Source organism: Corapipo altera, unplaced genomic scaffold (genome assembly GCF_003945725.1).
Source record: "Corapipo altera isolate COAL_440 unplaced genomic scaffold, ASM394572v1 23b, whole genome shotgun sequence".
Taxonomy (NCBI): Eukaryota; Metazoa; Chordata; class Aves; order Passeriformes; family Pipridae; genus Corapipo; species Corapipo altera.
Window position 1 is genome coordinate 15,369,438 of NW_020884885.1, and position 14,232 is coordinate 15,383,669.

At 43.3% G+C, this 14,232-nt stretch overlaps 1 protein-coding gene across 4 annotated transcripts in view; it reads left to right on the forward strand.

Annotated features, from left to right (window-relative positions):
• LOC113946677 (USP6 N-terminal-like protein) overlaps positions 1-14,232 on the forward strand; it is a 77,708-nt gene that overhangs the window by 15,600 nt on the left and 47,876 nt on the right. The window contains exon 3 of one of the 4 annotated variants that reach the window (XM_027642308.1): positions 349-492. The exons of 2 other annotated variants lie outside the window; for them this stretch is intronic. The gene's annotated coding sequence lies outside the window, so the exon portion shown is untranslated. Of the gene's footprint in view, positions 1-348; positions 493-8,990; positions 9,064-14,232 lie in introns of those variants that run through there. One more of the 4 variants, XM_027642309.1, reaches the window with a different exon arrangement.

The window sequence follows — 14,232 nt, forward strand, 5'->3', positions numbered from 1 at the left end:
TTGCAAATCCGATGTACATGTGGGATGCAGAAAATCTCCTGTCTCCCAGTGTTGCTGCAGTGCTCGGCCCCACACTTGCCATACATCTGATGGCCTGTGGATATAGACACTTCATAAGTTTGAAGCTTTTCCTTAGGGAAAGTTTGTGGATGGCTGGTTTTTTTCCCCTCACATTGCTAATTATTTCAGGGGAACTTCTATCTTATTTGTGCTTTCTCCCCAAAAGTAGTTATTTTCCTGTCGGTCTCTTGCCCTCAAAGGCCGGAAGAACACTGATATGTTAGGAAAGCAGTCTCTGCTTTAAATGGCCTTAAGCACTTGAATATTCAGCTCAGTTTCCTTTTACAGTGACTTGCTACAAAATGACCAGGAATGTCAGGGCATCCCTGGTTCAGCTTTTCTTCTGACCCTCAGGTGAAAGGAAGGAGGGTTTCACTCCAGCTGCTGAGTGCTTGAAGGAGGAAGTGTCTACCTCGAGTTTTGAGTACACTGGTAGGAAAACATTTTTTCTATCAGTGAATTTTTGCTGGTGTCATGGAACTATGTGGGCTTATATTGTAATCTGCTGGTAAAGATACTGTGAAAATAGCTGTCCTGGGTTGGACCAAAGGTACATGTAAACTGCTAATTTCCAAATGAATACCCTGTCTCCAGTGGTGTTAGTGGAGCTGCTCTGGAAGGAGCTGGATGGAGGCTGAGCAGCCTAATTCAGCATTCTATCTGCTGTAGTTTGACATCGTGCCTTGCAAATGTGCTGGGTTTTTGAGCAGGCTGAGATCTGTGCTTGGCTGGCAGCCTCCAGCCCCAGGTACTCAGGCAGGTGAGGATGGTTGAATGCTGAAACCCAGATCTGCGTGTGAGGTTGCAGCAATGGAAATTCTGGCAGTCTGTGGGTTACCTGCAGCAGAGAACAGAGCTGACTTCTGCAAGGGTCAGATCGCCGTTTTTGAAATCTTTGTTAATTGCAGGTGAGCAGTTGCAGCACGCAGGTCTGATCCGTGGGCATTCTCAGTTCGTGCTTACGCAGCGAAGTGTGAGGTGCCAATGTCGGTGTGGTTTCACACGCAGAGATATCATGCAACCCTCATGGAGGGTCAGTGTTTGGTGACTGTCTCAATTGCTGCTTGTCCCTGGAGGTGGCTCTGCTCTGCTTTGCTCTGTAATTACTTGCCATGCAATGTGTGCTTCCCAGCAGCTTTTTAAAAACGGCAGTTTTTGAAAGGAAGATAAGGAACAGTGGACAGATGGACATCTGTGAGGGCTGCTGGTAGTGGGCAGGGGAATGATTTTAGCCCCGGTACTTGCATGAAGCATACTCTCCAGGCAGATCCCACTGTGACTCTTGATGAAGTTTCCCTTTTCTTGGCTGGCTCATTGGAAAACCCTTTTCACTCCAAGTTTTCTTTGGAAAGAGAAACGCCCACACAGATGGCTACTCTTCAGTTGTCATTTCTGTTGAGATTTTTTATGTTCCTTTTTGTATTACTCTCAGGTGAAACCCAGACTTGCAAAAAAACCCATATAACAGAATTAGAGAGAAATGAAACAGTAAGGATATTCTGCTTTTTCTCTCTAAACTGGGAATGCAGTGGGCTATCTCATGTCTTATCAGTTCATAAGGGATTGCGTTGCTTTTTCTTTTTGGCTGAGTTTCCATGTAGTTCACTTGTTTGTTTTCCTCAGAGAAAAGACACAGTTTTCACTAAGAGTGGTTTTGGCTATGTTTTGCTGCTTGTTGAGACTGTCTGAGTGGTGCCACTTTTTCCAGACAAGCGCCAGTACTCTGGAGTCCTGCTGGTCTAATCTGGATTGGGGTTTTTTTTCCTCCTAAGTAGCTCTTGGAATTGGTAGATTGATAAGTAATAAGTGTTTTTAGGTCTTTGAGGTATTGTAACAGAGGGGAAGGGAAGGAGAACGATATCATTGCTGGAAGACATGGGTTTGGTGTGCTGGTAATTTATGAAAATGAAGTTACGGTCTCTTGCTTGTGTCCTTTGCTGGGATCCAGGATGTTGTGAATGGTGCAGTCCATAAAACCAGAGTGGTCTTGCATTGCTCCTGGCCTTTTAGCCATAGAGAACAAGCAGAGTGAAGTCACAGCTGGCTAGTATGCAGCTGTGGTTGAACTTTACGTGCCTTGGAGGCTCCTGTACCAGGCTGCCAGGGTGCAGGAAGATGAGGCTGAGAAAGAAGGTGAAAATGGGAACCTGAAATGGCAAAGGTTTCTGGTGGGTATCTATAATTGTGGCTTGTTGTCTATTTCTTTGTTTATTTATCTAACCCTGAAAAATTGCTGTGGCAGGGCCCGTGGTAAGCTTTGGGAGGCTGGGAAAATGCCAGCACAAGGCGGTGGCTAGTACTTCCTGGTGTATTATTCCTGAAATAGGCATTAAAAAAAAATAAAATCTAGGATAGCTGTTTTGGGGGCTTCAGTGGTCATGCTTTGAGTGGAAATAAGACTGTCTAAAGGCTTCCTGAGGAGGGCAGGGACTAGCACATGCACAGCATGTGACGGTGCTGCCAGTGCTGCCATCAGCGCCCATGTGTTTCCAAACCTCCATTTTGCATGGTGAGGACCACACCAAGGAGAAGCACAGTCCCCCAGGGATTTAGCAGGTTGCATCTAAATCAAAGAGGATTTTTAAAGGATCCACAATCCATCCTTCATTCCGTGTTTTCTGCCCTGGCATGGTGCAAGCAGTCCAGGTGTGGCATCTGGGCTTGTCCCGCGTCCAGGTGGGAGCTGCAATAGGAGCATCGAGGTGGGGAGCACTGGGGGCTGCATCCCTGCATGGTGCAAGTGCTGGCAGCTGCCAAAACCCCTGCACCAGTTTTCTGGATTAAACTGGATAAAAAACAAGCTTATGAGAGCTGGGATGAATGGCTTGACCATGGTGATTTTCTTTTTGGTCTTTATTTCCTAGTGTGCAACTGCTGTAATTCTTCTGTGTTACTTTTATCATTCTTGATTTCTGAAAGTATTTTTTCCTTTTTTTATTCTTTTCCTGAGGGTTCTGGGCAGTGATTTCCAAAGCTATTGTGGTGTGCATTTCCCCTTCGCTCCCAGAAGCAGATTTCATTTTTGAATGAATAGCTCAGCATTGTTCACACTGTCTTCCACTTTTATAGGCTTTTTTTTAACCTCCTTTGACTTTGACTAAAACAGTCTCCTAAATGCTTCTGGAGTCTTGTGGGTCACATAGCAGAAAATATTTTTTTCCTGTTAGAGAAGGCCTTATATTCAAAGCTCCAGGCAGGAAAGCTGCCTTTGTAGTGCTTACATTTGAATTTATGAAAGTGTGATTCTTGTGTAGTTCTTGCTTGGTTTTGGCCAGGTTTCATTTAAGATTGTGCCAAGTTCACCTTTAAGCAGGACTTCATAACCTTGACAGAGTTGACTTTCGTAGAAACATTTCTAGTGACGTAATAAACCCTTTCTACACAACATCTCACATGTTAAATTTGTTCTACTCTTCCAGACCAGTGCTTATTTTCAAGCTCACCCAGTTCCCTCCAGAAATAACAGGTTATTAATAGGATCTGTATATATATGTGTTTACCAGGCTTGACATAGCTTTGCATTGAAGCATTCCTTTACCTACATTGAACTCAGAAGCTGAACCCTGTGGTCAGCATGGTGTACATCTGCAAACCTCCCTTGGTTTGTTCAGAGCATGATCTTCTGGCTGTGCAAAGACTTAAGTTTGCTTCCCTAATTTAAAATAAGCTGCAATAATGAATTTCTCCACTCAGATTTTTTTTTTCCACTAAGTATCTTTTATGTGAGATGTGGGTTTTTTTGCATTTTTGAGTTTTCCCCTTCCCTTTGAGCACTGAATAGCGGTGAAAGGCTTTGGTTTACACGAGCCCAGGTAAATGATACTTTTGGCATTGCAGTGGCATCTCCTAGGATGTGTCTTCTTCCCCTCTCTGCAGTGATTACTGATCTTGTCAAGGGGGAACTCCTGGCCTGTTGGGTACTGGGAGTCTGCTGATCCATCAGTGGGAGGACTGTGATGAGCAAACTACTCAGGGACAGGATGTGAGCCACCACAGCAAGTCACTGAGATCTTCTCAACCACCAGCTCATTACCATGACCTTGATGCTCAGGAGATAGGTTTCCTAAGTGTTTACCTGAACACACCATCCCAGTAGTTGTTGCAGCTGACTAGCTAAGTTGGATGGGCTATAGCAAACAACATGCTCCTTGGCTCTTGTGTCCCTTAGGATAGGGGGAAAAAAAGTAAAAACAAAACTGGTGGAGATGGAGAATGGGGCACATGTAGAGATTAATAACCTTTTCTCAAGTACTTTTTCTCTTTTATCCTTTGAATAAGCTTTTTTTTCCCCCCAGTGTAACAACAGAATTTTGCAATAAAATCCACATGTGAGAAACCAGTGGCTCATCTTCTAGTCAAAACAACCTCAATGTCATCTGACTATTTAAATGGCCATAGAGAAGTGTTTGGATTAAGCAACTAGTAGTGGAATGAATTAGTGTCTCCCCTTTAATGATGCAATGATGATGCTGTTAGAGAAACCACAAGAGAGAAACATTTCTCAGAGCATCTCTTCTGAGTTCATGTGTATAAACTGCAAACTCAAGTATTTTTAATCACAGTTAAAATGGTTCTGGTTTTTTTTTGGGAGATGCTTTTCCTCAGGTTTTGTGGCAGGGCAGCCAAGTGTGCTTGCTGCTGGTGATGGGTTGGTCTCAGAGCGGAGTAGCTTGTGTCCTCCTGTCTCAGTCACTGTCCTCTTTTCAAGTCATGCCTTGCTGCATCAGCCCCTCTCAGAGGCTTGGTGATAGGTGTGGAGGGATATTAATTATTTTTCTTTAAAACTGTGTGGTGTTTGCCTGTATTGACCTGGAGTTATACTCCAAGCATGGTGATTACTTTTATTTCCATAGGAAAATATGCACTTTCTTTCCTTCTTTAGTCTAGTTTAACTTAAGGTTGCTCTAAGCAGCTGATTTTTTGGCCGTTTTCAGATACCAGTCAAAAATATTTGTGTTCAGCCTTCAGAAGGCTTTATGTGTAGGTTAAACAAAGGAGTATTTTATTGAAGGATCTAACCCTGGCACTGCAGCATCCCTTAGGTAGGTGTAGTGATGATTACCTAAAGATGCCAAAGGCGTAGTAAAGTCAGAAGTTGATTATGGTAATCCTTGAAAAAAATGGTTAGAAGTCAATTTAAAAAATGTAATTTTCAGAAGGACTAGTATTTGACAATTGTTTGAATATTATTTGAGTGAAAATGCCATTTCCTTCTCTTTCTGCCACCAAAATTGCAGATTCCCTTCAAGCCTCCAAGGCAAGACAATCAGTAGTCATCTCCATGCTGCAGTGGTTTCTCTCTTTGTTTTTTTTTACCTGGTATATTAAGAACCCTCCTGGTAGGCTGGCTTGTATTTAAATTAGTTTATCCTCTATCTCAGTTATGAAGCTCTCTTGGATATACATTTAGCGTTAGCATTGAGAGAGAGCATTTCTGTAAGTAACCATTTCTGTAAGTGGTACGTTAATTGTTAAAAAAAAAGTTAAAAAATTAAAAGGGGAAACAAAATGCATGGACTATACAACTTGCTTGAGATTTCTAGCCTTAGAAATTTGGCAGGCATGTTGTGAGAGACTCCTGCTTTCCTGATGGAAACCCTTTGAATTAAACTTTCTTTGAGTTGAAGGACTTCGTGCGTCTGGTATGGAAAAGCCTGCAAGTGTACCTGGCTCACCATGTCTCTGGAAAAACCAGCTGCTATGTCTGCTTGAGTGTTTGTCCTGGGGATCTGCCCAAAAATCTGGTTTTTTACATTGCTTGAGCAGAGTATCAGGCTTGGCACACTTTGTCATGCAAAATAATACCAATAGATTTGGCAGCTGGCACACCTGTCAAAGAGCCTATTATTATAAAGTTGCCATAACTCATTAATTATGCTGTTGAGGTAATGATAGTGGTATACTAGTATAGCTAAAACAGCTCCTATAAAACCAAGGATCACTTCTGTTCTACCAATTTGGCATGCTGCAGAGGTACAAGGTACCTTCTCCCTCATCATTGGTGTCTGTGATAAAGTAATCCTCTGCTATCCCTATTAAGGTTGCAAAAGCCACAAGGATGATGCATGAGAAAACAGACTTGGTGTTAATAAATTAGAAGCTAGATAATGAAATCATAGAGCAGTTTGGGCTGGACAGGACCTTAAAGATCATCTAGTCCAACTCTCCTGCCGTAGGCAAGGACACCTTCCACAAGACTGGGTATAAGATGCCTAATGCTTTCTTAATAGATACAGTTGCACACATGAAAATATGATTTACTTATTGATATGATAACACCCTGCAAAGTGAATGCAGTGTGAATTTTTACCTGTGTAAAACCTTACTTGTAGACATAACTATTCATTTTTATACTTAATTATTAGTATATCTAATGAAGAATTGTGCTGGATATTGGACTGAACTTGAGAAGTCACAGTGGTTGTGTTTAGTGAGTACTTTGTAAAGCTGCGTTGATCTGCAAATTGAGCAATCACCTCCTTTTTGGTGGAAATGTGACCCTAACAAAGAGAAGTCTTTGGATTAATTTTTGTTACATATTGTTTTCTTTCCAAATCTAGAATTACAGTTTATGAAAGTAGCAGGGAGACAGAGGCTTACTGGATGTTCTTCAGAGGATTTTGGGGACACCCTCCGCAGCAAAGAGGCAAGGAGCTGTCAGCCTTCTCCGTTTGGTCAGCTTGTCCCCAGTGTGCTCCGTTTACAGCACAGATGCTGGAGGGCACCAGCTCAGTGCGTGCTCTGCAAGCTCTGCACTAAAACACTCTGCTGGTTTGAGGTATAAATGTAATTGCTGTGTCTTTTTCCTGGAGGCTGAGCTATTCGCCTTCCCTGGAAACCAAGAGAAAAAAAACAGGTGTTATTAGTAGATCAAAAAAGAGCAATCTAGCAGCCTGCCTAATGCACAGGTCATGCCACAGCCTGGAGCTGGGCTTTTTGTTAAGAGCAACTCAAATAAGAAAAGTGAGCAAACCTCTGAACAAAACAGAAACCAAAACTAACAAAGGAAGCATCTGTTATTCAGATGAACTGATATAGGTGAGGGAGGAAAAAACAGTCATCAGAGACTTCCAAAAGCTTGCTGCTTTAGCCAGAAATCTGCAGCTTGGAGATGGCAGGCATTTTATAGTCTCATGATGATGATGCAGGTGTTTCTATGGTGCAATCCTAGGCAAAAGCAGGCTGGGGCATGAAAAGTGACAGACAGTGCTGAACTAGGATACAGGAAGACCAAGACTCGGGTCTTACTCTGTTTAGAAGAGTTGAGTGCATGTCTACAGGACAGCTCTGTTTCTGTTCTCCACTGTGTTTTTGATACAACAAGAAGTACTGTTGGGAGGAAGGAAACCCCATCCAGCACTGGCCTCCATTTGCAGCTGGCATGCTAAAACAGAGTGTGACAATGGTGTGTGGCAGCGCTGAGGGACGTGCTTCGCCGCTCTGCGTGAGCATCTCTCCATGGTGGCATGGTAGGAGCCCTGGTTTGCAGGACACCTAGCTTCAGGCTGAAGTGGGTTGGTTTACAAGTCTAGCACAAGGCAGAGATGCTCAGGTTAGTGGATCAGGAGGACTATTTGTTCTGGTTACTCTCCTAGTTGCCAGAAGCCCGACTGGTTTGAGGTGGGAGAAGAAACAAGAGGAAGCGTTGTTTTAGCTGGATGCCGAATATAAAGAGCGAGTACGATATGCCCGCAGGCTGCATCGTCGGCACATAAACCTAGTGAACAGGAGAGAGGACAGACTGCTTGTATTGGCACTGCTGTCAGCTCTCATTTTCTCACAGCTGGGGGACCATGAATGCACAGCCCCCATTTATGGGATGTCCTGGTTTTAACCTTCTCAGTGGAGGGATTTGTCGGCCCCAAAACATAACGTGTTTCTGTGTGCACCTTTCCAATAGCACAGGGTTTCACACCTCTTTGCTGAGTGGCTTCTGCTAGCCCCAGAGCTGGCCAGTGCCATGACACTTATCTGCACCTCTTTGTGGAGCGAGAGATGCCTGGCCCGCAGTTTTTAATTGCGATCATCACTCTCATTATTTTTGTCTGCAATGTCCATAGAGCTCAGACTTTAATCAGCAACTGGTGAGAGTATCCTCATAAAATTTTTGTAACCTATCATTTTATACCTTAGAAGTCTTGGCTCCTTTTACTCAGAAGTGAGTAACCTCATGTGAAAGTACATGAAACACTTGAGACAGCTGTCTAGAATAGGAAGCACAGGAGGAGCATGAAGAAACAGGAGGACTTTGTCAGCCTGGTTGGAAAATAGCTACAGCAGAGAGAAAATACTTCTTTTTATGTGCACATGCAGTTTCTGACATCAAGGCAAGCTGCCGTAGCTTAGAGGACAAGTTGTATGATCTGCATAAAGTCCTTATGATTTCCCATCTGAAGGCAGAAGTGGCTAAAAACCTTCAGAAGAAAGATTTCATTGCTGCTAATTTGTTCTGGAGGTTGGTTTCCACAGGGAGGATTATTGAGATCTCTGCTCTGTGTTACCTGGTTCAAGTGAGATGGAGATGTCCTCTGTGTGAGCCATTTACCTGTTCCCTGGACCTTGCCTGCATTCATGCATCTTCTGACAGAGCAGCCTTAAAGTGGAGTGGATCAGCTTCCTCCCTCCCATGAACCTTTCCACTGTTAAGGAGAGATGCTTTTTGTTTTGCAGGAAAAACACAGCCACTGGCAAGTTTGTTTGTGCCAGGTTTTCCCTTGGATACTTAGTGAAAGAGACGAACAGCTTGAAAGCAGTGCCCTGGTCCTTTAAATCATCAAGGACAAGTGCAGGAGTAAAGTGGCTTAGAACTTGCTCTGTTCAGCAGGATGGCACAGCATCGCCTTTCTATTCCTTTTAAGAGTACTGGTTTTCACAGCCTTCCAGTGTCATCCACCAGTTAATGGCTGTGAAAGTGTTTGCTGCGTGTGGGAATGCTGTGGTGTAGAGAGCTGATTCTGGTGTGTCTTCCTGGAAGTTTGTCCTGTCTGGTGATGCAAGAGTTTTGTAAGTACGATCTGCTTGTTGCAACATCTAAAATTGCAGTGGTTGGTGTAGCAGGGATGTCTAAGCAGTTGGAGATGCCTCTTGCCTTCAGATTTCCTCTGTAAAGCTTGTGGCCCATTAATGATGAGAGCAAGTGCCTTTTGTAATGGGCAGGTAGTTGTAGATGCTGGATAAATTTTGTGCCACTCATTGGTGATCTCAGTCCTGGAGTCTGAGCTGCCTTTGGGTTGATGAAGGACTGCTGCTTTTGTTCTTGTTTTCTACAACACTTGCAGTTTCTGTTTCAGAGTGACACACTGTGGAAAAGACAGGACTGCCTGTGTCTCACTGCTTGGGGCTCTGCACCAGACAAAACAGTGTTTCCCCTCTGAATCCTTTGCTCAGGAAAGAGAAGATGGTGGTTATTCTCTGCAAAGACAGTTGGAAGTATCTGTAATCCCTTCTTGGTCTGCTCATATTTCAGAGCCCTGGCAAGATGGTCTGTTAAGATGCCTGGTCAAAGGACTTAAATGTTGGAGCCCAGACCTCTCCCAGCTTTGCCTAATGCCTACATATGGTAGCTCGAGAGTGAAAGACCTGTCACGCTGGCTCCAGCCAAGGTCCAAGTCAGCCAGTATCCCCTCCCCTGGGGACAACCAGAGTGGATCCTCAGGGAAGGAAAATGAGTCACTGGATTTAACAGTTGCAACAGTCTTGTTTTCCTGCAGTTCGCAGATACTTTCTATAACTCACTCTGAGTAGAAGAACATGCTACAGGGCAATTGTGGGTCACTTAGAAGAAGCATTTCCTCCTTCTGATTGACATTTTTCATCTGCTGTCTCATGGTCTTTCTCTGTGCTCCTAACATGGTTTGCATGACAGCAGTGGCTCCTGTTTTCTTTCTTGCCTTGGTACATAGATGCCTTTTTTTGTGATGCCCACGGCTTAATATTTCATGGCTGTATACTCTCTGCCTTGACCGTGCTGCTCTGGAGTCAGCATTTAGGTAAATGCTTTGTGGATGCTTTGAAAAGGATTAGAACTGCAGGGAAAATAGAGTAATGGCAGACTTACTTGAAAAAAGCATTCTGTGCTTCATCGTGTTGACTTTCTTCCTGGAAGAGTTGTTGAACATACCAAAGAGAAGGAATTTAGAAACATGCCCATGTGACCCAACATCTATTACTCAGCAAGCATTTTTGTCACACATCTTGCATTTACTCTCTTGCTGAAACATTAGGCAATTTATCAGTGTTTCCATTCTGTAACTGGACACCCCTTTGGAGTGGCTTTCCAGCCAAAACCAAAGTGAGAGCAGTGTTTGCTAATGACATGATCTCAGCAATTCATCTAGATGAATTCAGAAGTTGGCTGCTCTCTCCATTTATTCACTTAGTTTAAAGTACTGAAAGCCACAAATGATTTTGTTCCTGTTTTCCAAGTGCTGTGATAAAAAAATAACCAGCCCTGCTTCCTCAAATTTTCCAGAATTTATGTCCATACACATAAAAAAATCCAACACATCTAAAACCCAACTCACATGTTCTTATACAAGAGCACTACTCCTTGACATGGCTTGATGGAAATAATGGTGTATCCAGTGAATTGATTGTCATGTTCCACAATAGATAGTACACTTTATAGCAGCTTAATTTCCTGTGGCATGTGGGGGGGATAGGTATGTGTTGGCTGTGGGTTTTTCTGATTTCCTCTCAGCAAAGATTTTTATTTGAATGTCTATGAATTTCTCCTTTGTGCATATAGAGGTATTGCTTGGTATGGACTATGGAGGCAAAGGGGAAGCTTTGCCAGTTACCATGATTGGTGAGTGCTCTTGCTCGAGGTGACTGATGAAGGGAGAAGGCTAAAAGTTAAGTCTACAGATCTCTACTTCTCTGCTAAACCTTGTGTTGTCTCTGTGCTAGTCTGTGTTAAAAGGATTGGAGATCCATCAACAGCAATAGAGTAGAAACTGTGTGGTGACTTGTTTTGGTGAAACTTTTCCTCTATGTCTTGGTTTCTCTTTCCAGTGGGATTTCCTTAAAACTCACTCTCCATTTTCTGGTAGCTGGTGCTAGATCAGATTGAAAAGGGCCTTTGTCAGTGGCAAGGGTTCCCAAACACCAAGATGACTAATTGATGATGGCTCTGAGCAGAGGAAATCGCCTGCCTGATTGAGTGCTGATAGTTTGGTGGGACATTTCCACTCCTCCTGCTTTTTGGATTGTCCTACAATACCTGTCATAGTTTCCTGTGAGACTTGTATCCGCTGTGCGTGTGGGATTTGTTCTTCACCTGGGACCAGGATGTGTCTGATGTTTCTTTAGGAATAGCAGCAGCAAAACCAGGTGGCTGTCATTTGCTCTCTAAAGAGCATTTCGTTGCTGTTTTCCGCTATACCACAACACAGCACTGCAGACTTCTATGTCTTGTTCCAAGTGCAAGTAGCTTTCTTTGGTTGTTCGTGTTCCTGAAGAAACTCGTGGCGACGCAACACCAAAATTCTGCTGTTTAGGTTGAGGTATGGCAGGGACTTGTCCTTCCCCTGAAGGGGTGGCAGACATTATGCATTAACCAAGGTGACTTGCCACAGTGTAGCTGGTATTAGTGGTCCTGGGAGCTAAACTTCTTGGGTCTTGTGCTGTGAGATGAAACTCAGCACAGTCTGGCTTTACAAAGCAGAGTGAAATGCTGCTGGAGAACTTGCTCCTGAAGCTCTGCCTTCCTGCTGGAGCAGATCCTGTGAAGTGCCAGCCTCTGATGATCTAAAGTCAACAGGCTGCTGTCTCACACGGTGCATGGTGCAGGGGATGGAGAAGCCTTGTGGCAGGTTGGGAGCAGGGAGCGTCTGTGGTTGTGTGAGTGCATTATGTACCCGTGCACCAGAGAGTGTCTGTCAAGGCTTGGGTTTACAAACAGAGGAGCTCATTAGTTAGAGCAGCCGGATGATGTGGCAGAAGGCCCAGGTTTGGGTAAGCTTTTAGGCAGCTGCTCAAAGGAGGAGGCAGTGGTTGAAACATTCATAGACTTGACTGTGAGCAGACTCTTCCCAGTTGCCTCATCCATGGTGGAGATGAGGGAGCACAGCCAGGAGCTGCTATACTCATCCCAAGAGAGGTGGCAGGGAGCAGCAGGCTCCAGAGTTAATTCTCTTCATTAATTCCCATAAAAAACTTCTGCCTTCAAAAGTCTAAATGAGCAGAGGCCTGCTAGAGCAATACAAAAAGTGTCAGCTTTTCCTTTTTTTTTTTCCCATCCTGTAAGGTTCATATGGAGGAGAGTGCTCTTAGGGTCTCAAGAAAAATAGCAACAAAACAATACTAAATGCTGGCTATAAAAAACCCACTTTTTTCTTGACCATGTTACAATACAGAAATGGGGGCATCTCGTGCAAAACCCTTGTTATTTTAGCTTTTATTCTTTGCTGCTTACATAAGTTTAATACTCTTTTTTTATATTTTCCCTTTAATATTTAGAAGTAAGGGCACAGTAGTTCAGCCTCTGAACAAATTTCAGTCTTTGCATGTCTCACAAGACGGCCAGCAGGTGTGCTGATACCTGGTTTTATGGCTCCATGTCCCACACGAGCTAGGAGCTCATCTGGTTGTGATCATTTCCCCAAATTGTTGTTGTCTTGATTTCATTTATAAGCTTTCTCCTGTTTTCCTCATGAAAAGTTACGCAGTGGATGGTGTCAGGAGCAGTGTCAGGAATTCAAGAACTACTGAGCTTATCCTCAGTTGATCCGCTCACGTCTCTCACCCTGGCAGTCCATGTTAGCAAAGATGACAGTTTGTTAGCCAGAAGAAATAAATTTTCTGCTGTTTGAGGAATTGGCTAATCATTACATACCTCAGTTTCCCCATTTAACAATCTGTTCTTTAAATCTTTAAAACTGCCTATCTTCTCTCAAGCTTGCACCTCTTTCAAACAGGCATGAATTTTGTTATAAAAGTCCTCTGCAGCAATGCTGTTGTGAATCCAATGCTGCTTCCTACAGACAGGCTCAAAATGTCTTTCTATGCATCATTTGGAGAATGGCCTGCATAATAGGATAGGACTTAAAATTTTCTTTTTTTTTTTTTTGAGGTACTTTTGCAGATGTTGTGGTTAAAGGCTTCTATTTTTAAAACCTTTCATCTTGGAATGTGGCTCCATAACAGTATGTAGTGGGATTTGGAAAAAAGTCTGGTAAAATTGTATATAAGGGATAGTGAAACAGTTAGGTCATGTTAAAGTTGTTAGACTTTCTGGTGCTGATGCATATGTTTGGTTTTTTTCCTAAGGAACGTTTTTCTTTTTAAAAATACAAATAATAGACCTTCCATTCTAGACAAATATCCCTTTTTTTGCGATAGTGGGGTTTTTTCCCAGCTAATGGCTCTTTTAGTGAGAGCTGCCATGTTCTTTCCATCTGATCTCTGTGCCCACACCTCTGACTGTTTCCTTTTCAGGAAGGAGAAGGATGCTGATGCCGGCAGACAAACTTCAAAAGCTGCCATGCAGGGAGGTGTCACAGTTCTGAGGCATTAGGAATGAGCAAGAAGAAAACCAGCACCAAAACTCCTTAAACTTTTACTGCCATGCAAAGATAACAGGAAAACTTGCTTCTTGGTTCCTCTACTCCTTGTCACGCTAAAGTACTAAAACAGAATAATCCTGTCATCCCATAAAAAGAACTTGAGATACTTGGGAACACTCAGTAATTTTAAAATAAAATAGGATGTTTTACCTGTTGAATGCTACAGTTGTGCTGTCGCACTCAGTGACTTCAAATGGGACTTTTGGGTGCTGCTTAGCTGCAGGACACAGGTGATGGCTCCCTTTCTCCATATGCCATCCTATTGCTGGTGTTTTTCACACTGGAGATCCAAGTGGTACCCAGTATTGTGATCATACCCCATTCGCAGGACCCAGGTCCAGGCATCCTGGTGAAGCTGTTTGAATTAGGTGATGTTTTTCTGTCCCAAGCCTCCTAAGAGCCTATTGAGAGGCAAGGGGAATGGTGTTTTTTTTTTCCCAAGAGCATCTGAATGCAATGCCCTAGTTACCATGGTTTTTTAAATGGAGTACTTCAGAGGATGCACAAAAGCATCTTTAGTACTTGCAGTACAAGGAGAATGAAAGGACCTAGATTATGTCAGCACTGCAGAGAGGCTTAAGTGAGTGTCATTCATTCATTGTTAGGA